Source organism: Taeniopygia guttata, chromosome 18 (assembly GCF_048771995.1).
Source record: "Taeniopygia guttata chromosome 18, bTaeGut7.mat, whole genome shotgun sequence".
Classification (NCBI taxonomy): Eukaryota; Metazoa; Chordata; class Aves; order Passeriformes; family Estrildidae; genus Taeniopygia; species Taeniopygia guttata.
The window spans coordinates 11,028,429-11,051,842 of NC_133043.1; the positions used below are offsets into that span (position 1 = coordinate 11,028,429).

Here is a 23,414-nt window from a genome sequence, read left to right on the forward strand (position 1 = left end):
TTAGTGCATTTGTTTAATCCCTGGGGATTGTGGAACATAGGATTAAAGTGGGCTAAGGGGATTTCCCCATTGACAGCTGCTCCACAGTGCACAAACACACACATACACACAATTTTTTTTTATGTAACTTGTTCAGGCCCGAAGAATTTAAACTGCATATGGTGCTGACCGTTATTTCCACATCTGGTTACACATATCTGTCTCCCCCAGTAATTGTCTTTAATAGACACAATTGGGGATGAGGTAGTTGTCCTAAGAAGAGACAGAGCTCTGTGTTCGAACAGGAAACCATTATTTCTGAGTTTAATCAGAGCTCATTAGTTCTGATTTTCTCCTTTCTCCAATATATGTGCACATACTTTAAATATGAAGGCCAAATTTTTGGTAAGGCATTCCTCTTGTATGGATGATTTGTCAGAGGTTCTTCAGACAGGCAGAGCCTTGGCCAGTGAGTAGAGAACCAGAGTATGTCTTAGCAGTGACTGGAGGCTGCAGCTCACTGGTGTTACATGGGTGCTCTGAGGTAAACCACCAGTTTCTAGAAAGGATTTCAGAGAAGGGACTGCAGTTTCCTATGCATCCTTAGTGAACCTGGCTGCTTGGTGTTCCTGCACAGGTACACAGGTACATGTTCCTTGCAGTACATCATATTTGCATATTTCTCAACTTTAAATCACAAACTTGCTATTCCTACTCTTCTGACTGAAAAATAAAAAAGATGGAGAGAGAGGGCTCTGACCCTTGTCTCTGGCATGGATTCATATCCACGGGTGAAGACCAGAAATTCATCCTGTGCCATCAGTGGATTTCAACTGTTTCTGTCGTTACACTGTGTTCAAGTTTAACGTCTTTGACAATCCAGTCTCTTTCTCAACAAGGTCAGACGCCAAAATACCAAGCTGTTGGCTACAAGCTGTTCTTGCTCACATGCTGCTTAGTACCACACACAAGAGTTAACAAATCAGTGGATCTACTGGCAGAGAAAGGGACTGCATAAGCACAGGCAGGATTGAGAAAGACAAACTCAGATTAATGCATGTATTCATTCAACTGGACCAAGCACCATCCACAGGGTCCATGTCCCTCTCAGCAGCAGGCAGGGCACTCTCCCACCCACAGAAGATCCCTCCTGACTTTGGAGGTTTCACACCTGGCTTCCACCTCATGAACACCTCTCAAGAAGCAACTCCTTCTGGTTTGTGGCTCTTGTGAAAATGTTTTCGATTTTTCCAAAGAGGGCTATTTTCAGAAGTGACAGAATCTGTTGTTCCATAGTTATTATTCAGGGCTATTGCTGGTCAAACATTATTAATATATTAACCATTTGCCTGCCAAACAGCTTGAAAGAAAACTGGTTATGTTTATTTTTAGAATTGTGTAAGTTGTGATGCTTGACAATTTGATATGCTTGTGATTACATCTGAACTCTATGCGGACCTAATCCTCTTCCCAGCTCCCATCCAGGCAGGGGGTGCAATCGTGCATCCCCTGTGCATGGATTCTGCACACCATGAAGGGCAGCCAGCTTCAGGTATTTGTGAGATGAGATGAAGTCCTAAGACCTGACCTTCCCATGTACAAGTACCTCCTGCCAAGTGAAGCCTTGCCTGAAGTATGCCTTATCCTGTTACTACCACAGGGCTGCCAGGGCATCAGTGGAAGTGGGAATGGGCTGCCAGCAGCTGAGCACATCCCATGGGATCAGGCTCCCTGCAAACGAGCTCCTGCTGGGCAAAAATGTTGTGTGAAAGTCTTGCTCTGCTCTCATGAAAATGCAGTGGTGCTTCACATCTATACTAGTGGGGGCCAGGTCAAGGCAAGAGGCACCATGTTTTGAGGCTGCTGAAAATAGTAAATTAAGCAGTTGGTCAGGACATCAGAGAAGCAATGTGCCATCAGCTCTGTTAGGGAGGAACTCCATTCCCTGGCTAATGCTCTTCCTTCCATACACATAGGTAAATTTTTTTGCTGTGAATTTGTTGTTCTCAGAATTATTCTGTGGTGTTTCAAGCAGCTACATGATTGAGACAGAGGAAAAAAAAGTATTTAAAAAAAATTTAGAATGAGAGTGAAGTTGGCAGATGTAACTTGCATCCTGTAAGAGCAGCAGTCTCTTATTTCCTAAAAGCTGATGAGGCCTTTTTTTTGTTCAACCCAAGTGATTTCTACAGCATCTATTCCCTTCACCAGAGAAAAGGTTAGTGTCTTTTACACTTTTTTTTGGGAAGTTTTAATTTCTTCTGTACTCTCTAGGCATAATCTCTGCAGAACCCTTCCAGATGGTCAAGAAATTCTTTATTTTTTCTACCTTCTGCCAGAATGTCTTATTCTCAAAAGGCTCATAGAGCTCTGTCCCTCTTCCAACCTTTTTGCTCATGGTCCATGATTTACTTTGCATCCTACTATCAGTTTTAAACAACATGTTCCTTGGCTTTACATATTCATCAGGCCTCTAGCCAAGGAACGCATTCTTCTGTGTAGAGGATGGCTTCACAGTGTTGATTGAGAGCAGTTCTGTGGCAGATCAGTTCAAGTTCTCTCTCTGGCATTCTATCCACACAGGCCAGGTAGAGTCACTTGCCACATCCATAGCGATGCATACACAGGGCTGCCTTGTCTTCAGTACAGATACAGGAAAACAATGTAGTGTGGATGACAGAGAGGTGCATTGGGTGCTGAACCCAAAGATTTAAAAGATGAGGCCTCTGGCTGTTAGTTTTGATTCTTTCACACATGAGCACATAATTACATCATGCATGAACACAAAATTACCACATGCATGAAGGCACAATAATGTCACGCATGAGCACACAATTATCTCATGCATGAGCATACAATTATTTAATGCATGAACACACAATTACCTCATGCATGAGCATACAATTATCTAATGCATGAACACACAATTACCTCATGCATGAGCACATAATTATGTCACATGTGAGCGCACAATTACGTCACACATGAGCACACAATTACATAATGCATGAACAAAAAAATCATTCCAAAAGAAGCCAAAACCTTTTCAGGTCCTTGTGCCATTTTCTTCAAACGCATTTATGACTGAGTGTAGTGTAAAGAAATGACACAATTTTTCTATACAGGGTACAGCTACGCTTTGTGCCCAGGTTTTCTCGGTCATAGAGGTGTACTGAGCCAGCTTTACTGGAGAGATAAATGAAGAGACTCGGCGCACATGGAAGGGCAGAGTATGTCCTCTGACATACCTGTGATACACACAAGGTGTGCATGCCCACTTCAAGGCGTGCAGGGGAAGGCTGGACATACAGGGAGCAGTTCACGAACAGTGTGGGGAGATGTGCGGGGAGACGTGTGGGGAGTTATCCCACAGACAGAGGAGCGCAGGGAGATGTACGGGGAGATATGCAGGGAGCAGTGTGGGGAGATGCTGGCTGCGAGCAACCTCGGTGCGTGCGGGTGCGGAGCGGGTGTCGCCGCCGGGCGATGCCGGGGTGTCCGCAGGGTTTGGGTGCAGGGTTTGTCCACAATGTCTGTCTGCAGGGTCTGTCTGTAGGGTCTCTCCGCAGGGTCTGTCTGTAGGGTTTGTCTGCAGGGTCTCTCCCCAGGGTCTCTCCGCAGGGTCTCCCCCCGGGCTTGTCCCCCCGGGCCCGGCCCGACCCGACCCGACCCTCGCGGCTCCGCGCAGCGCCGGGAGCGGCCGGCAGGGGGCGCGCCGCCCCCTCGCGCGCGGGGCAGCCCCGGCGGGAGGAGCGCGGGGAAGGGCGGGAGCGGCCGGGGCTGCGCGGGGCGCGGCGGCCGCTCCGCACCGCGGCCCCAGCGCGGCGCCGGCCGGGCCCGTGCGGCGGAGGGCAGCGGCTGGGGAGGGCAGCCCGAGAGAGCTGCCGAAGCCGCCGGGCCGGGCTGCGGCGGGAGCTGCCCGGCGCAGGGGTGGGGACTGGCCGCTTCCTTAAACGGCGCGGGACCGGCGGAACGAGCCCGCACCGCCCCGGTGCGCCGGACCGCGCCGACCCTCCCGGGACGCGGCCGCAACACGTGGAGGGAACTTTTGAGGGACGCGTGTCTGCCCCGGACGGGAGCCCCGCCACCCGGGACCGCAACGCTGCACGGAGCAGCTCGTCTCTCTCCGGTTTGATGGCTTTGGGTGTTGGATTTTGGCTTTTTTTTTTTTCTTTTTTTTTTTTCTTCTGCTTTTGGGTGGTTTTGGTATTTTTCCCTCTCTTTCCCCTACTTCTCTGGTGCTCTTCTGTCGGGATACTTCAATCTCGCTGGGGCAAACGCCGCGTTTGAAAAGCCGACAGAAATGTTGCAACGTCCCTTGTGGCAACGCATTCTATTTATTTATTTTTATTTTTTGCCTTTTGCAAGGGCAAAGAGGAAGGGTAGGAAAAAACCCACCGTGATCAATACCAGCTTAAATACCCATCTGCGAGCCCCTGGGCTGCGGGAGGCAGGAGAGGGGAGAGCGCCCGCCCGCCCGCCGCCGCTGCCCGCTCGGCTGTAGCTCAGCCCGAGCCCTTCCCGTACGGATTCCGGAGGACCTGCGGCTCTGGGCGGGGAGGCGGCGGGGGCCCACGAGTTCCTTTCCCGTGCCCCCGCTACTCAGAGCAGGTAACGGAGGCGCTTGGGATTTTGTGACCGTTTGGTGTTTTCGCTCCCACCTCTCCGCGCACGAAGTTTCCGCAGGAGCGGGATCAGCGGTGCCGAGTCACGGTGGGCGTCGGGGCCCGGCCCGAGGTGCGGGACTGGCTCCGGGAGCCGGGACCGGGACAGCTCTCAAGTTCGGGGACGGGGCTGCGTGGATTGCTGCCTCTCCCGGCCGAGGGAATGATCCCCCTCCGGCGGGGTCCCCGATGGCCCCGGGGCCGGGACTCTGCGCTGGCGGCGAGTACCGGCCAGAAAAAGGGGTTCCGTTAAAGATAGCGGTGAGCAGTGGTCGCCTGCGCCTGATGGGCGAGCTGAGGGCTGGGTCTTTGCGGGCGAGATGAGAGGTTCGTGTCTTCAACTGGCCTACAAAGTCCCAGTTCTCGGCTCCCGGGACCTGCCGGGCGCGCAGCGGGCGAAGACGGAGCGCGGCGGCGCCGCTGGCGCTGCCCGGGGCCGCTCGGGCGCGACGCGGGGTCCGGCCCGGGCCGGTCGGGTCCGGGGCACGGCGGGCGCTGCTCAGGGACCGCGGCTCGCCCGGCGCCGGGGCCGGCGGGTGCCCGGCTCGCCGCGGGGAGAGGACGGAGCTGGCTCTCCGCGAACCGTAAGTGCATTTTGTATTCTTCTGCCTCGGAAAGGGCTTTAAACGTGCGCGTCCCACCGGTGCTGGCGGCCGTCCCCGCGGCTTCGCGGCGGTCCGGACCAGCTGTGCCCGGCCCTGCCTTGGCGCGGAGCGAGCGCTCGGTTTCGCTCCCGCAGGACCATGTGCATCCTTCCCTCCGCTTTCACTTTCTAAAAACACATCTGTTTTCTTTTTTTTTTTTTTTTTTTTTTTTTTTTTTTTTTTTTTTTTTTTAGTAAATCTAGTCACATCCATCCGGAGCAGCCGGGCTATTTCTCTAGCCGGAAATTCTCTTACTCACCTAAGCGTTATTACCACCCAGCATTCCGGAGTTCCTTATTATTTGTCGGATTTCGATTCGGCACACTGCACGTCTGCAGGCGCTGGTTTGTGCTCCTTCTTTGGGCACGGTGTATATACAACTCCGGGTGTGTATATTACTCTTGGCTTGTATAGCATCGTATTTATAACTTCTGTGCCCTTCTGTGTTATGTTACATTGCATTTTAAGTTCTTACAACTATTTTGAGGGTCCTCATAATTTTTTGATTTATTTCGAGATGTTTTTACTTCTCTCTTGTAAAAAGTCAATGATATTGACCTCCAGTAAAGAAAAAGGCGAAGTGGCAACAGTATTCTCATGGCTAAGGTCTATAAAAGCAAATGTAAATTTAAAATCTCCCTCTGTGTTTTTTTGAGCCACTTAGAATTTCATTTTCTCTGTGATGTAGCAATTGCAGGAGTCTACATTCTGTATGTGTGTACACAGACTCACACAAATTTTATGCTCTGTTCCTATTAAATTTTTATGAACAAACTCAGTTTTCAGCACAATTTTCTGTAGCCATTTCCCATGAAAAATAAGTGTTATTTCTTTTGCAGTTAGGAGAAATTTACAAATGCTGTTACAGACTTTTTTTTCTCCTTCAGCCTTTATTGCCAAACACTTGCGTGCAGCACGCTAATATGTGTATTAATAGCTATTGCTCTGACACATGTCAGGGCATACAGACCTTGACAGATCAAGATTATCTCCTATGTGTGGTCCCTCAGGTGCTTCTTTTTACTTGGGGGACGGTGGATGCAGTCAGGTCTTACTTGGGCCTGTTCTCTTCATGAACCTATTCTGGTTGGGAGCTTTGAAACCAAAATTTCAAGGAAAACTTTTTGCACGTTTCTTTTCCCTATGTGCCTGTTTTCCCAAAGAACCCAGTCTAGTGGCCACAAAAAGGAAAACTACCTGAATGTAAGGAGTAAATGCAAAGATACTGTTCCCCGTTTAGGAGAGAACCCCTTGGAGCCCACTCTGCTGGCCTGTTTGCAGCCGTCTTCTCCCTGCAGATCTGTGGCCCTTAACAAAATGAATCTGCAGCGAAATCACAGAAATCTGATTCTAATCATCCGCCCTGGAACAAGTCGGCGCTACAAGAAGACGAGCATAGTGTAAAAATACTTCAGGCACGCGGAGCCGTATCATTAACATTAAAACCTGATGGTGTGAAAGGGGGACGGGTAGCAGATTCCTGTGCCTCCTCAGCCCACTCCTTCCAACTTGTGCAACTTGTTAGGCATCTCTGGCAAGCAGTGATTTTTGTGGAGGTTGGTTGTGTTGCTAGTTGGTCTCCTGGACTTGCTGGTGAGCTAAAGTGAAGTTTTCCCTTTAATACCAGAGCTTCTTAACTGTGCTATTCTTTGTTAAGCTGGGTAAACAGCTGAGTTTAGCTTTTGTCAGGTTTAACATAATCTGGATTATTTTTTTTTTTTTTTCCAGCAACAGTTAGTTTCTTCCTGCTTTTAAGTAGCTCTGGCAAGTTTTGTCCCCCTGAAACCTGTTTTGGAGCATAATTTGAGTTACTACCTTTTCATTTGAGTGTACCAGTCAAGATTCAGTGGAAGTCTGGCTTCTGTAGAAAGTGAGTGCTCAGCATTTTATAGCCACCAAGGCTTGTTTAAATGTGTACCTTTGAGCTTCCAACTCCCTAGTCACTTTTAGAGTTTTTTTTCTTAATGGCATTTGCCAAGCTGAAAGGACACATTTTTTAAGCAATATTCATCTGTTTGCACTAGTATGGATATAGTTGTCTATAGCTGCAAGAAATCTGTTGACAGACTGGCTGGTACTAGGAATGTGGGTTTTTCTCCATTCATCTACATTATTAGGATTATTTAGATCGTAGCCACACACACTGCACTGACAGGCACTTTACAACCTCTGTCTGTGCCCCAAAGAACATACAGTACAATGCAGATGTACTTCTCAGCATCTGGTTTACACTGTGGAGTTTAAACATTCCCTCTGAATTAAAGTTCAGGCTGGAAGGGAACATTCCCTCATGCCCCAAGTGACTTTTTGTGGGTCAAATTACTAAGTAAAAATATTTTATTTTTAAATAATATTGCTCTGAAGGCTGGGTTGGGGGTAGACCATGGTTTAGCACTTTCCAAATGCTAAAGGAGATGGTTCAAGCTTCTGCTGCAAGTTGTGGACAAGTTCTTAAATTATTGTTTTAGCTTTGAGGCTTTCATAATGTTCTGTGCTCTCTGGGATGCAGATTCAATTATTCCCCCCTCCCCGGTTAATAATGGGGCTTTGTTTTATTTTCACTTATAAACTTTATGCCTCTCTTGCTAATCTTTCTGTGTGTACAAATATGCTTCCTTTGTCAGTCAGACTTGGCAATACTTAGACCACACTAAACTAGTTCTGGGCAGTACAGCAAGGCTTTCTATTTATCAGGGCCTTTCTGGGGAAGTTTATTACACTGTAGGGGTGACATTTTCAGCCTTCTGAAAGAGTTGGTAAATATTTGGCAGGTTTTACTCCTTCAGCAAAAAAAACAGAAAGGGCCATATTTTATCTGTGATAAGGCCTGAAAGAAAACTATCTAGCCATTAAAGTTTGAGTTGTGAGGCAGAAGGGTGGGGTTCGTGCAGGATATTCTTTGAATTGCCCTGAGTGAAGTCAAATGTTTGCCTGCAATTTAAGAACCACTGTTCCTCTATGTTTGCAAATAGAGACCTTCAAGCCAGGGCTGTATTTTAAGTTGCAGGAGGGCACAAAGCAGAGCAAGCCTGTGATGTCTGGACTGCAGATATTTGTAATCAGGGACAGGTTGGAGTCAGATGGTGCCTGGGATCTTCTCTGTTGTTCAGTACAGACCATTCACAGAATGCTGGACGTGCTTGTGTTAGAGCCTTGCTGCTTGGACAGGGCTGAGCCCCACAGGAGTGGAGCAGTGAGTGTGTGCCCAGCTTGCAGGCACTTTTCCCTCTGCTCTTGGCTCCATCTGCAGATGGCAAATGCCGAGCTCGGGCTGTGCTCCATGCCAGCTCCCGCTCCAGGCCAGCTCTTCAGCACTCAGAGGCAAACCAGGCGGGGAAGGGAATGTGCTTCTCCTTCCCACTGCTGGCCTACTTGAGAAAATCCTTCCAGCTCCTGCTGATTTCATCACTTCCCTTCCTGAGGACACAAAAGTGCCAGGTCCCAGGCGGGAGGGGAAGAGGGGAGGAGAGCCTGGAAGAGGCTGCAGGATGGCTGGTACTGGCCCACAGATGAGGACACACCTCTGAGGCTTTGGCTCTTTGCCACATTTTGAGTGACAACCCTGTCAAAAGTAAATTTGCAGGTGGCACCTGCATGACTTTCCCAAAGCACTTTGCTGTCTCTTTTTGCCAGTGTGATTCTTGCTTGGTTAGAGGGGTTTCTCTGGGGAAGCAAGTGAGAAGAAGGAGGGTCTATGTGATGGTACTGCCAGGAGGGTTACAACTGCTCAGATACCAAAGAGGGGAGCGTCTGATTGCTGGGGTAGGGAAACCTTTCCTTGCTGTAGGCAGAACACCTCTGTCAGGTCCCATTGCCAGCCTGGGCGTTTGTGTGAACCTTGGTGTGAGCCAGCAGCAGCATGGAAAAGAAATCATGTGGCTGCAGACTGAAGAAAATAAGCCAGGGTGATGCTGGTCTGGGGACAGCTTCCCCTTCCCAGCTCGTGGGCTTTGGATTCATGGCATATTTCTTTAGCACTGAAGAATCAAAATATTTCCAAGACATTGCTTGGTAGATTTGATTTTGGATAAGCTTCCTGAATTTTATTTGGATCTCGGTGGCCTGTGAATTGATGAAGCTTAGGCTGTTGGGTTTTCCCTTCTATGGCAGGAGGCAATAGACCTTTGTTCATTGTGTCCTTTGGGAGAAAGTCCTTCACAGTGTCCCTGATGTCCAAGTGGATGGATGATGTGCCCACATTTATAGGATTTCAGTATTTTCCCAATACAGATTTGTTAGTGACATCAGTCCAGAACTGGAGTTGTAACTCCTAGGTCATGCCTGATAGAGCTGTCATTCATTATTATTATTATTTTAAATACAAAGCATCCCACCTGGCCAAGGCTTTGGAGTCCTGCTCAGGCAGTTACTGTGCAGAACTTGGCCAATGGTGGGCAGATGTCAGCCCATGGAGTAATGCCCACTGCTCCAGGTGGGATTCTGAGGAGCAGACATCACCTGCACTGTCCCGTCTGCTGAAAGGGTCAGTGCTGGATGGCTGGAGGCAGGGCAGGATCTCTTCCCATCCTTTTCCTGGTGAAATCGAATGAAAGAAAATGGTAACATTCCAGTTCTCACAACTGGTTTGAATCTCTATAAATGCACTTCACTTTTTTTTTTTTTTCTTTTCCCATTCCAAGTATGGAATTTCCTCAAACTATAAAATTTGAAAGCAGATTTGATTCAACAAAATCTCTCTGCATGATAGCTTTTGAAGTATGTTGAGGAACTCAATTTAAAACACTTTAATTCAATCAGCAGGCTGTAGGAACTAATGTACAGTGGCCCAAAGGCCTACTAAAATTAGTCATGGTTTTATGTTGTTGGAAAAAAACTCTTTAGGGGTGGCTCTGTTGTTACAAAGAACAGGACTTTTGAGTATATGACTGTTGGTAGGGTTAAATTCAAATATGCAAGTGCAGTAGTTTGAGGAATAAATTCCAGAAGCTGTTCAAGGCTCAGCTGCATTACAGAGCGACGATCAGGTTGGGTTAGGCAGAACTGCTGTGGACTGAAACATCTGGAATAATATCACATTTCCCCAAAGTGGAATTTTCTTTAAGAGCAGCAGCAATTGCTGATATTTGAGAGGGTGGAGCTAGCAGTAACCTACACATGGCTGGAAAATGAATTAAGAATTTATAGAGTGAAATATTGAGACTTTGTCAGGAATCATGATTTTGATTATGATCTCTTGTGCAAGGCATCAGCTAATTCTGAGAACTGGGGCTTTCCAGGCTGCGGGGATTGGTTGGGCAGTTCCTGCTGCAGCCAGAACTCGGCTCCTTGGCACTTGGCTTTTTAGTCTTTTGATGAATTCCAGTGAAACAAGTTGTGGCAAACTGATTTGGAAGCCAGAATATGCATGAAAAATCTTGTATGAAATGAGAGATTGTTCCATAAAGAATTTGAATGTAGTTCAGTTAAAATATGCTTGATTTAAAACTGTAAATGCTATTTTGATTTTTAAAAGAAAGATAAAGTTTTCCTCAATTCCTGCATTATGGGTCTATTTTACTCTTGAAGGATACTATAAAAGACTTGAAGTATCAGTTGCATATAAAATTACTTTGTATTAAAAAATCTGCTTTGACTACAGAGATATTTTGTATAATTGTGACTTCATCTGTTAATTTTGAAGGAAATATTTCTGGAGAAGAAAAGCATTTTCATGCTAATAACAGTTATACAGAACAAGAAACAGAAAGGTGCTTAATCACATTTTATTTTACCTTGGACCATAACATCAAAAAAATAATGTCATTTGGAAAAATACCCTAATCAGATATTTACAGTATCCAGTTTTTCCATCTTGTGGCTTATTCAGTCCTACAGTTAATGGTTTACATCAAGCTTTCAGTATGTTAAGGATGTGGGCTGCTGTACACACCCCAAAACCAGCCTAAATTCACATTTTAGAGATAACCTAAATGAAGGGGGGTTTTAAGCTATTTCACTGAACAATAAATTTCAACTGAGTAATTTAAGCCGAATTTCTGAGTCAGTAAAGAGCTCCCAAAATGTCATGCACAATAGATTGTAACAAAGGAGTAGAACTTCCCCGAATCTTTGCACGGTGTTTGTTACTGCAACTAAAAGTGCTACTTTGAGATTAGAATTACTTTACTCCAAGTCCCAGCCTAAATTTAGCTCCAGATTCACATACTGCACTCACTTCATTGGAAGAGTTTGGTTTTTTTGCAGCATATTTGAGCTAGTTTTGCATCTCCTTGGGGAATAAATTACAGCCTGAATGAGAACATTCACACGTATTTATGGCATTAAAGCTCTGTGCAGTTGGAGGGGCTGTGTATAGTCAGCTTTTTAAACTAAGGCTACCTCTAACCCCCTTCCAGGGCTTCATTTAATTTTTGTATCAATGGCCATCAAGGGCAGTGAGAAACAATGAAACATTTTTCCTTCTGACAGTGTTTCTTTGCAAACATAGCAGTAAGTTTCTCACTTTAGAATTTCTATCAGTGAACTCTTTCCCACCTGCAGCCCAGCCCCATGTAACTGCACTTGTATAGCGAGTTGTTTCACATGCCCCAAATAAAAGTGCAATAAATCTAGACTAAGAAAAATGCTTATGAGCCAGTTTAAGGTGTTATGTAATACTAGTTACATAAAGTTTTGGATGTCTTTATACTTTTATGGTATTATTGCCTTCAAAAAGAACACAAACTGCAATTTAATTTCAAAACATTTGATAGTAGTTTTGTCTTAAAATGCATAAATTTGGCTTGTAGATGCAGCTACATTACAGAATGAATTTACAGCTCTCCAAAGAAACAGCAGGTGTGCTCGGTGCTAAATAAAACATCTCCTGTAAGCCAGCAGAGATCTCCTGATCTGCACCAGCCCAGGATTTATCCTGTGCTCTAATTTTGGTGACGGGTAATGTTTTCAGACAAACAGTCACGAGCACACTATCATTTTATAGCACTATGCTCAGAACTGTTGGGAAATTCTGATACTTTCATACTTTCTATAACTTTGAAGTGTGTTTTCCAAACAGAATTATTTTATAGCTGGTCAGGTATCAGTATTACATCAATGCCAGATTACAGTCAGTTGTTTGCAGGCACCAATCAGGGCTTCAGTGCTTAAAAATACATCTAAAGAGACTGTTTGCAAAGCACAGTATGAGCTGTGCTGTAGGGTGGTGTGGATGGGATTATAGCCCCTGAAGCTCTGACCTGGTGGGATGCAAACATAAGGGTTTCTTTAAAAGCTGTGGTCAGGATCTTGTGTTACCTGTGCCTCTCTTGCCTGTGGTCTGTGCAGTGCACAGGAGGTGAATGGAATCAGTCATCAGGTTGAGCTCTTCCTCTCCTGTCGCCTGTCCTGCTTGAGTAAATTCATACCCGGAAGGAAACACTTTAGTTTGGGTGAAAGAAATGAAGTACATCCCAATACAGCCTCCAGAAACAGTCTCCCACCTGAATGATTTCCACAGCAACCAAAGATTTTACTTTTAATGAAATTTGCTATTACTTCACTATTCCAGGCATAGCTTTGAATGTAAGCAGCGCTGCTGAGCTACTGCCTGACAGCCAGAAGCCTCTTGCTCATTAAAAGTGTTTTTAAAGGGATAGAATTTCCCCTTTGCCAAGAAATTCTTGTGCCCTGTGCAGTGCTGAAGGGCAGGCATGAACCTGGACACTCACAGAGCATACTGGTAACATCTCATTCTCACTGAAGTGTCTCATTAGAAGTATTTAGCAAAATGATTCCTTATTCTCCCAATATGGAGTTCAGTTAGCTTCATCAGTCTAAACAGTGGGTCCTTGGTCTGGACTTCCCCTCAAGGCAGAGGAAAGGGGAGATGGCTCCAGGGTCAGGGTGTCTCACTGAGCGAGTGTCTCACTGAGTGAGGCTAGGAGACAGCTCTTACCTCCCTGTTCAGGAGCTTTTTACAATCAGTTTTGAGTCACAGTCAAGGCTCCCCAGCCACAATGGAAAGGTTTTTAACCACGTATTTCAGTTAACTCTTACATTTGCTTGATGGCTTTGGTATGAGAGGTCTAAAATTTGTAGATGAGAAGCTCCTCCTGTAACAGGGGACTGGTGGTTGTGCACTGAACACCCGCAGGCACCAGCACCAGGGTGTGCCTGCAGCATCCAGCTGTTCTGAATGTTGCTGTGACTTTCTTCTGATCTCTTTAGCAAGTGAATTGGCTTTCTTAAACCTATTCTTATGGCTCTAAACTAGTAGCAATTTTAAGGACAGCTAGCTCAGCTTCATGTTGCCAAATCCTGTCGAGTTTAATTAATGACATTCTGCAAGTGAGGGGGGGTTGTCCTGTGAGTTGCTGCTGTAAGGAGCTTCTGGATATAGAGTTGGACCCCAAAACCAGTGGGCATTCTCCGCAGTTACCAGTGGTTATGAACCTGTACCTGGCAATCTGCTCCCTTTGAAAAAAACATTTCAGAGTTACCCCTGAGAAGTAATGCTGAAATGAGAAGGAAAAGTCATGTGAATTCTTCCACACCTGCAGCACTAAGTCTGAGATCCCTAGTAATGTAAATTTCATTTTCTGTGCAAGATTTTACTGCATTTAGTACCAAAAAACCCCAAAACTTAAACGTACAACAAAAGACCAACATCTTAAGCAGAGAGCAATATAGTTTAAAAGCTCGAGGTCGATGTATTAGTGCTTCAAGAAGAGTGAGTGCACCTGGATTTGGCCAGCTATCTCTCTGGGAACTGTGGGTTTTTTCTCTTCTCTGTTGTGCCCCAGTATCCAAAATAGACACTTTTCATGTATGCGCTGGCAAGGAACAGCGTGTGATGGGATTAGAGATGAGGCAAAGCCAAAACACTTACCAATTATTGTATCTGTTTACTTCCTCAAAGAAGGCTCCCTTCAGAGGCACGTGCCTCCTCGCTTGTAACCAAGCCCCCTGTGCTCTCCCTTGCTTGTTGAAAATTGATTTGCCCGTGCTTTGCTCCAGTGGAAGTCTCTTGGCTTGTCCCTGTGAAATGTCACTGCTGGTGGGTGCAGCTGGGCGTGGGTGTTCCCTGCCCTTGGGATGCTGGCACTGCACACGGGTCACACGCCTGCCTCGAGGAGCGCCTTTCTCTGGGCCATCAGGGCTCCCCCAGCACCACAAAAGGGGCACTTATGTCTTTAAAAAAAAAAAAAAAAAAGTGGAGCTTTTAAGTCCCAGTCTTCTCTACTTGCTCCTCCCTAGGGAATGGGCACAATTTGACCTTCCTATATAATTATGAACTAGGAATAAGCCTTTGCTGGAAAGGTGGAAAAGCAGAGTGAAAAAAAAACCCAGGATCATGTAAGCGGTGGCTAATGAAATGTGGATTTACGTGACCACCCATAGCTGATGCACATTTTATGCTTGACTTCTTCCATTCGATGAGTCCACTGCTAGCAGGGGCAATAGTTTCAATTATATGCTCTATACTTTTTTTTTTAGGACTTTGTACACTGCCCAGACATAAGGGAGCTAATCCACAAAGTATGCAAATGAAATGAATCTACGTTCTTACCTGAAGCAGTATTCAGGCAAAGTAAAAAACTGAACCATATGTTTTTTAAAAGCTTGAAAATGACAATAATTAGCTCATGTTTTAATGCTAATACATTCTGACCATATTATAGTATTGTAATGCTCATAATAATAAATGGTATTGGTGCAAAAATGGGGAGAATAAGTCCAAATTTGTAGGTTTTAAAAAAGTTAGAAACTGGACTTTGTGTGAATTCTTTGGGGTGTATGAGCACAGGAGTATTCTTACATTCTTTCCACTTATTTGACCTCAAAGAACTGGTAGATGGAGAGCACCAGAACACCTGATAGATCTACTTAAAGCTCCAGGTCAGTAGCATGCTTAAGCACATGCTCAACTTAAAGCATACAATGAATCACATCCCTTGTCCACAGAGTAATTAAACTTGTGCTTATGTACTTTGTACAGCACAGTACCTGCCTGCAGGCCTTCTGTGAATAATACTGTGCCTGAGAAAGTGGTGAATCAGAAAGTGATTTTTGGCTGGAGTTTGAAAATGAGCTTAAAAGAGTGAGTTAGGCACCCAGAACTTGTTAGATTTAAATAGCTATGGAAAAGCTGGTCTTGTCAGCAAAGCCGAGTAAGGAGCAAGGTGTGGCCATTTACTTTATAGTAATGTCTCAGTTTTGTTTAAAGTGAAATGATTTTAAAAAACCCTTTTGCTTGGTAATTCACTGCTGCTCTCCTATAACTCTTTGCTTCCCTCAGTGCTGGGCAGACCAGCAGAGCCCAAGTGGGGCAGCCTCTTGCTGACAGCTTCTCTCTTAACTCACTAGTTGGGGTTTGGGTGGGTTGAGCACTGGGGGCCAGCACTGGCAGGTCGAGGCCGGCGGCGTGGCTGCTTTTCCTGTCATTGATCAGTCTGGCAACGCTCTGTGGGAACACACTGCTCTGGAGCCAGCAGGCATATGGGCACTGCTGGCCATTATCCATACCCTCCCAGCCCTCTCTAGCTGCTCCAGCACTGCTGGGGCCAGAACCTTGGGTTACAGCTGCACTACTGAACCCACCAGCCAATGGTACTGAGAGTGGTCCTGGGCAGAACTGTGACCTGGGACTCCTCCAGCCAGTCCTGGACATTGTCTGAAACTCAGCATGAGTGATGGACCATTATCAAGAGGCTGTTCCAATGTGTCCCCTTTTCCCTCTTCTTCCAAGACTTTAGCAGGACAGCAGTGGCCAGACTGGGTTGGTTGGCCATGCCCTGGTTAATTTGCTAGGAATCATGGAGCCTCTTCCAGCCACAGCTCCTCCCCTGGCATTTTTCTCCTACTGCTTGACTGTTCTCCCTTCCTGTCCCTGTCCTGTTTGATGTGTTACTCATCACACCAGCGAGCTCCCACCTGAGCTGCTCTGGGTGTGCTCTGCCCACGCACGGGCAATTTGACCAGGCAGCTCTGCCATCTTCTTTGCCAGCCTGAGCCAGGTCATGGTCTCTTACCCCTCAACTGTAATGTGGCAGCCTCTAGTAGCTTGTTGATGACTAATTGTTTTATTTTATATACTTAAAGTCAGCTGCTTTAATCTGCTTGTTCTGCAAGGTTCTGTGTATAAATGCTAGTGAGGTCACCATGCTGAGGCAAACCAGGGCAGCATTAAAAGCTCCTCTTTGAAATATTGGCGCCTGGGTATCTGAATGGTGGGAGGCTCGTTTGCAAAGCAGCCTCTATGGAAAGTCTGTGTAATGTGTTTGATTATCCAACCTTGCCATTTTCAAAGGGACCCAGTCAGAACAGATCCTAGATGCACCATCTCCTAAAAATAACTCTGGCTTTCCAGCTCCTCTGGAGTTGTTGGGAGTGGGAGAAAAAAATATAGTGCTCCAAAATGAGGATTGTAAAGAGAGAGGAGATGTCAAATGCATGTGGTCAAACCCACCTCTTTTCATTCCTGGAGGATGGTGCTCTTCCAGTAGTGTTCCAGTGTTCCTGCCCTTTTGGGTCCCAGGCAGCTTCTCCCAGCACTGGATCTCCTGGCCAGGAGCTCAGCTGGGCAGCTCTGCTGGAGACACTGACAATAGGGACATGGTGTGTTCCTTGGCAAAGTTAGACACTTCCTGAATTCTCCTAATGTGTGTATTTTTAATTTTTTGTGGGTGAGGGACAGGAGCAGATCTGGCCAGGATGGATCAGAGCTCTCACCGTGCATTCCCTTTGCGCGGTACAGTTAATACTTTCTTGGGGGCTGCTCCTGTAATTTTCAAGATGGTGATCAGCCTGATCTCAGTTTTGAGAGAAAAATCAGAGCCACGCCTTGTTCCAGAAAGCAAACCCCACATGGAATGGTTTCTGGAAGTTTTGACAGCATTTCTCCAAAGCAGCTCATTAATTTCAGGGCCATGCTGATATGGGTTGCTCTGTTGGTGTCGTGTCCATTGGGAAGTGTACAGTCCCAGAGTCCTCAGAGCCTTGGTGTACTTTCAGCTGCTCTGAAGGCAGCCCTTCATCTTTTCTGAGCTATGTAGATCCAGCAGTGCTGCCATCTAAACCCGGAGGCTGAAGCTCTTGTCCAGGCACAGCAGGATCGGCAGCTGCTGTTTAAAAGGCTCAGAATCTCTCCTGTGAGTGGGTGTTACTCACTTGGTAATACCAGTCCATTCCAGCTGAGGATCTGTCCCTTTGTTTTGTATGGGACAATTTGTTTTCAATTTTTGTTTCTGAAAGGAAACTGTCAAGACAAAATTCACACTTAAAAAATTAAGGGAAACAGCCTTTTGTCCGTTTCTAACAATCCCCTTCCATGACTAAAGCTGGAAGAATTCTAGAAACTGCAATATTTTTCTACCTTCACTTTGGTTTTGTTCTGTTGTTGCATTTTCTAAGTTTCAGATACAGCACAACAAAAATAATTTGAGTTAACATCAGTGTAACCTAGAGATGTGTGCTTTGATCATCAGAATCTGATTGTGCTTTATCTAGAAGTGGGACGGGGGCAGCAGGGAGCCAAAAGCAGCTTAGGCAATATTCACTCTTCTTGTAGTGCACAGCCTGGTGCTGGCTTTGCAATCCAAGAGGGAGCATGCAAAACCTCTGTGGAGGGTGTTCCTCTTCAGCACATATCCATCCTCACTCCTTGCCCTAAGAACATGCAAGGCTGGACTGAGATTTCCAGGAGGACTTGTGAATGAGGGTTGAAAATTCCCAGCCAAATACTTACCCCCTTTTTAGATGGAAATGTATGGATCTTCTTCAGATACTACTTTAGCTGAAAGTTGTTAAGAAATCAGAAGTAATTCCCTAAAATTCTCAGCTTTTTTAATAAATAAAAGGCAACTGCTGCTGCACATGGGTGTGAACTTTCCTGCTGGGACCTGAGTGCTGTGAGTCCCCAGGGGAGCTGCAAGTGCCCTGGGGTTGCAGGGTATGACCCAGTGTGGGATGTGTGGGGCAGTCAGCCCTGGGCTCTCCACTTCCCCTGGCCAAAGACCACTGCTCACATGGGTGCCAGAACAAGCAGTACCCACAGAACAAGTGCAATCCTGCCTCTTGCCCCTCTGGCTGGGGAGTTCCAGGGCTGCCTGCAGTGAGCTGTGCCAGGCTCCCTTTGGTGGCATCCTTGCGAGTGACAGAGGAGCCATCTGGCATTCCGCTGAAACTCAGCACGGCGTTCACTCAGGAGGAGCCCACAGAGATGGCAAAGCAGTGGCACACCTTCCCCTGCCATGTGGGCTGGGTGCTGGGGCTGGGGCACTTCTGGGCACACCAGCAGAGCTGTGTGTGCCACACTGGAGAGAACAGACCCTGTCAGACCCTGCCCTCCTGGGGACCGACTGAGCGGCAGCAAGAAAAATGAGGGACTTTCAGGGGCAGCTGTGTTTTACTAACCCAGTCATAATGCCCCTAAAAATCCTTATTGTTCTTGCAATAGTCAACTGTGGCACGGGAGGCCTGAAAGGAGAGCTCAAGGGCAGACGCCCTCGAGAAGGAGTGCTGGCAGGGTGTCAGGCTGGGGACAGTGTTTCTGTTGGAGCGGAACTACAAGGACGTGGTGTTGTCACCTGTGGTGTGGAGCATGTGCTTCTTATGATGCTCAGGGCATGAGAACTGGAGCACAAAGATGGAGAAAGCCAAGTGCTGACACAACCCTGTTGTGTCTGTCTGACATTTCCCCCCACCAGCAATAAATGCAACTAAAGAGATGGACCCCAAGCCCCCAGAAAGAGCCCTTACCCAAACCATTCATCCCCTCCCAATTCTGTTTTACTCTTCTTTCAGCAAACTCACTGCAGGCCTCTGGTCATCCACAGCATCTTTCTCTGAGCTTTATTCCTGCTCTTATATTTCAGATCAGACCATGATGAAGTAATTGCATGCAAAGAAGCAATTTGTTAAACAGAACCATAATATTCAATTATTTGCCATCTTCATGCATTCTAATACTTTATTTGCATTTCTGAGAGCTTCTGTATGCTGAGTATAAGTTTTTTATTTTCATTGAACTCTGCAGCAATGTTCAAAGCTTTTATCCTTTAATAACTCTAGGGGTATGGATAGACAAATTAATGGCTCCCTGGCCCCACAGCAGCAGCAGTCCTTCCACATTGTCTGTGTGGATTACTTATTCATTACCTTTCTGAAAAGGCTTTGATTATGGGTTTTAGCATTTTTATCAATTAATTGATATGATTATCAACTAATTCTGCTTTATATGCCCATGCCAATAGATTAGGAGTGCATGCTTTTTTGCCTTTTTTTTTTTTTTTTTTTTTTTAACTGTGTTTTATGGCTCTGGGTTTTATTTGTTATTTGTTATTTGTCATTCTCAGGAGCATTTCAACTGCTTTTCTTAAAGCTGAATTCTTTATAAAGGAGAAGTGACTAGAAACCCTGAGCTGGGTCCCAGGTCTTGCCTTAACTTTGTAAGGCACACTGACACACTGAGGCTGCTCCACTTAAGGTATGGTATGAACCAGGAGCTGATCCCGTGGCTGTGGAATGAGTGTTCACATGGAGTCATCCTGCTGTAGCTATTGCAGCTGCTGTGTAAGCAAGTCCTAAAGGACAGTCCTTGTTCCAGTGACTGTGTGACAGATAAGACAGACAATGGGCACAAGGAAGGCACCGCTATCAATGAAGGACGGATACTGTTCAACCTGAAGGGAACAAAGAAACCTGGGCTGCTCAAGACCCCACAGAACTGTCCAGGAGTGTCCTTTTTGCCAGCTGATTCCAGGAATGTGACACTTTTCGAACTGTTTGTGTCAGGACTTCCTGCTTTGACACCTTTCATTTCTGAGACTGCCTCATCAGTCAAACCCCAGATCTGCTGCTCCTCTCCACAAGGACTTCTGTATGCAGCAACTCTCTGTCCTCTTTGGATACTGAAATGAGATGAAAGGGCTTGAATGTTTCTTAGCAAGATGGATGGATGGAATTAGCTTAATCTGTTCTGATTTTGACACCTACAAGTCAACTGACCCAATCACCTCTTCTTCTAACAGGCTGCAAAGCAACACTCTACTAATGTGGAATATTCTTTGTGATGGAAACAGAAGCATCAGGAATGGGGGTTTGTAGCTTTTTTGGAAGAGTTTCTGTTACAATTTTTATCTTTAATATCAACACTTTAAATAAGGATATTTATATGTTAAAATAAAAACATTTTTTGCCCTGAAATACTGGAATACGCCTCCCCAGCCTCTTCCTACCTCAGCTCTGCCACTGTGAAGAGAACCCATCCATGGATTTTAAAGTCAGGACAAGTCAGAACTTCTAACAGAGGATGAGCACAGAACAACTGCAGTTCATCCTGCAGCCCAGACCCCAATGAATGGATCTTTTTCTTATGTGCTGTGGGAACTGCCTATAGAAATATCTAAGAAACTGATCCAGGGTTTTATAACCTTGTGTCTTGTCCCTTGTGGCAAGCTGCAAGTTGCCTTCTTATCCTGGCCTCCATGGACAAAGCCCTCCATGTGTGTGAAATAGGAGAGCACCGTGGTTTGGTGGTGGTTTTGTCAGATCTGTTCCCAAACAGCTCTCCCAGCTGCCACACTGCCTGTCAGAGGAGGGTTGGTGCAGCAGAGGTCTGTAGGGTCACTTGGGTTCACATGCAGGATCCCTTGTGCACATCCTGCAGTGGGATCCAGCCCTGCTGATGCCTCTTTAACACTTGAGGACATTGTCAGCAAACCAAAGTGCATTTCTTAGTGCCCACACCAAGCCACTTCAAGAACAAATCTGACTAGACTGAATTATTTTTATTTTTAAAGTTCAGTGCCACTTAACACCGCCAATTTAGCTTAAAAAAAAAAAAAAAAGCAGAAATACCTAAAATAAAAGTGTTTTGAAAAGTATTTGCAGGCAATTATGGGTTTTTTTCAGACTCAGTCTCAGGTGATATCCTCACCTTCTACTGCTGCTAAGCACTGCCCCAGACTTCCTTCAGGTTGCCATCCCCAGTCTGTGCTAAGCATCATGAACATAAAGAGAGATCCTGCTGAAATAAAACACATTGGTCCTCACATGCACACAATTTTTTCTGTGAAAAACAGGTAACAGCAAATGAACTAAGCCTCAGCCACTGATGCTGCTTTGCCCATCCTTGGAAGGTGCAGGGAGTCTGGTTTGGTGACAGTGTTACCACTGCCCACAGAGAACTGACCCGAGACAGCACAGAGCAAATGGTGTAGGGTGAGATTCCAAAAGGGAAAAGGGGGAAAAAAAAAAAAAATTCTCTTCAAGTACAAGTAATTCTGTTAATGCCTGCAAGGAGTCTCTCACTGCAGGGGAGGCTTGCTGAAATGCCTTGCACTGTTATCAGCTGCTCTCAGTGCACAGCTCCTGTCCAGAACAGTTCAATGTGGTACATTCAATCAAACATAAATTGTATGTCAGACACATATGTGGAATAAAATCAGAGCAGGAAATATACTTTGCAGGCAAATTTATTGATTTCTTTTATTGAAGCCCTGTGGTACTTTGCTGTAGTTTCTGATGAATAAACAGCTGCTTCACAGAAGAAATAGAGTTATTTAGGCAAACTTTGTCACAGCTTAAACATTTGCTTTTCAGCAAGACTGAATAAATCCAGGCTTTCAAGGAACCTTTAGCTATAGCAGGTGGTTATTGGGCTGTCTTTTTAATTGGACCAGAATTGGCCATGTTTCACCAAGAGAACATTTGCTGGAGTTGGTGGGAAAGAAACTACAACTTCTCCAGTGGGATGGCTGGGCCAACCTTCACACGAGCTGGACCCTGTTCTGCTGCCCAGTTTGTATTGCCTGGGATTCAAAGGCTGATACTTGGTACTTTTTAAAGAAAAAAGCCAAAACAATACCCCAGCAAAGTGAGCTGACATCCCTGGGTCTGAAGTTCAGCAGACAAACTCATCAGCATGACTGTGCCTTTCTCTGAGCTTTTCAAACTCATCAAGTTTGAAAAATTTGTTACGTTATTGGAGCAGGATTTGTCTTCTTAACCTGGAAGCCCAACAGACAGAAAGTCCTCTTGTTACTGAGCTTGATGCTGCTTTATATGCAGCTTTCAAACAAACAAACAAAACCCAGTTGTGGTGTCCCAAGTAAATAATGTTGTTGGTTCTAATGATTTAAATCCCACATTATAATAGTAAAGACTCCTCTTGGCTATTTGTTCTGCTGTCATGAGCCCGTGACCTGGCTCAGTGTGACAAACACTGAAGGGGTCCCTGATGATTAGTGTACCTGCAAAATGTTCCTTATATTTTTAAGCTGATATTCCTGTAAACTTTGCTTTTTCTTTCTGTCTGTAAACTCAGACTGGTTCTTTAAGCTCAATAACAACACTCTCATAGACAAAAATTGCAGAGAAATTCAGAGTTGTGGCAATCCAGTTTGTAAATTAGAGTACCAGTAAGCCCATGGAGCTGGGCATGATCCATTCAGTCTGCACTTCAAGGAAGGCATCCCCAGACTCCTCAGGCTGCTCATCTGCCTCATGAGAGAAGCTGAGCAGTACAAGGACACTCTGCTGTGCTTCTGAACCTGTGGAAGAACAATTTGTTCTCTCTTTAAACTTCCTGTGACTTTTGCTCAGTGTTTTTAAAGGAAAAATTAAAGACCTACTTGTTTCTACAGCCTACCCTTTACAAATATAATCCCAGTTCATCCACTTGTGATGATTCATTCACTTCTCCAACAACAGACTGACATCCTGAGTAGTGTCAGCATATACAAGAGGCATTTTCAATCATTACATAATAAAGTGCAACAGGGAAGGACTGATGATCCAGTAGGACCCAGTGACATTTCCAGTGTGCAGTTGCACAGGACAGGTTGGTACCACACTCAGGCCACAGCCCCATTACAGTATATTCTGATAGTTATATCTGGTGTCATGGATCTTATACTCTGTGAAGGTGAGAAACAAATCTGTGGATCCCAGAATGTGGACCTCCAAGTAGTTACAGCTTGCACTTAATTGGGGGAAAGGAAGCCAAAGGAAATCATGTGCATTGGAATCAAATACCATTTTTAGGAGTGCGTATTTCAACAGTGATTAAAATAGCCAGGGACTAAGGCACACTCATGATTAATGGTCTCTGTGAGCTGAGGGCATGTTTCACAGCTTCAGGCCCTCCTGAGAGACACCCATGGGGAGCAGGAACTGCTTGGTT

General features: G+C 45.6%; 1 long non-coding RNA gene and 2 other non-coding genes across 6 annotated transcripts; all 3 read left to right on the forward strand.

Annotated features, from left to right (window-relative positions):
• The first annotated feature begins 3,755 nt into the window (after positions 1-3,755).
• LOC116809055 (uncharacterized) lies at positions 3,756-21,114 on the forward strand. Of its 4 annotated transcripts, XR_012058564.1 has the most exons (4): positions 3,756-4,108; positions 4,348-4,590; positions 5,482-5,673; positions 19,585-21,114. It is a non-coding gene; the product is annotated as an uncharacterized lncRNA (long non-coding RNA). The 4 variants fall into 4 exon arrangements; XR_012058563.1 differs by lacking the exon at positions 3,756-4,108 and having other exon boundaries at positions 4,121-4,590; XR_012058565.1 differs by lacking the exons at positions 3,756-4,108; positions 4,348-4,590 and adding an exon at positions 4,599-5,227.
• Positions 4,944-5,012, forward strand: MIR193B (microRNA mir-193b). The gene is given in 1 exon segment (NR_049146.1): positions 4,944-5,012. It is a non-coding gene; the product is annotated as a microRNA mir-193b (primary transcript).
• On the forward strand, positions 18,571-18,682 carry MIR365-2 (microRNA mir-365-2). The gene has a single exon (NR_049118.1). It is a non-coding gene; the product is annotated as a microRNA mir-365-2 (primary transcript).
• Positions 21,115-23,414: the final 2,300 nt, after the last annotated feature.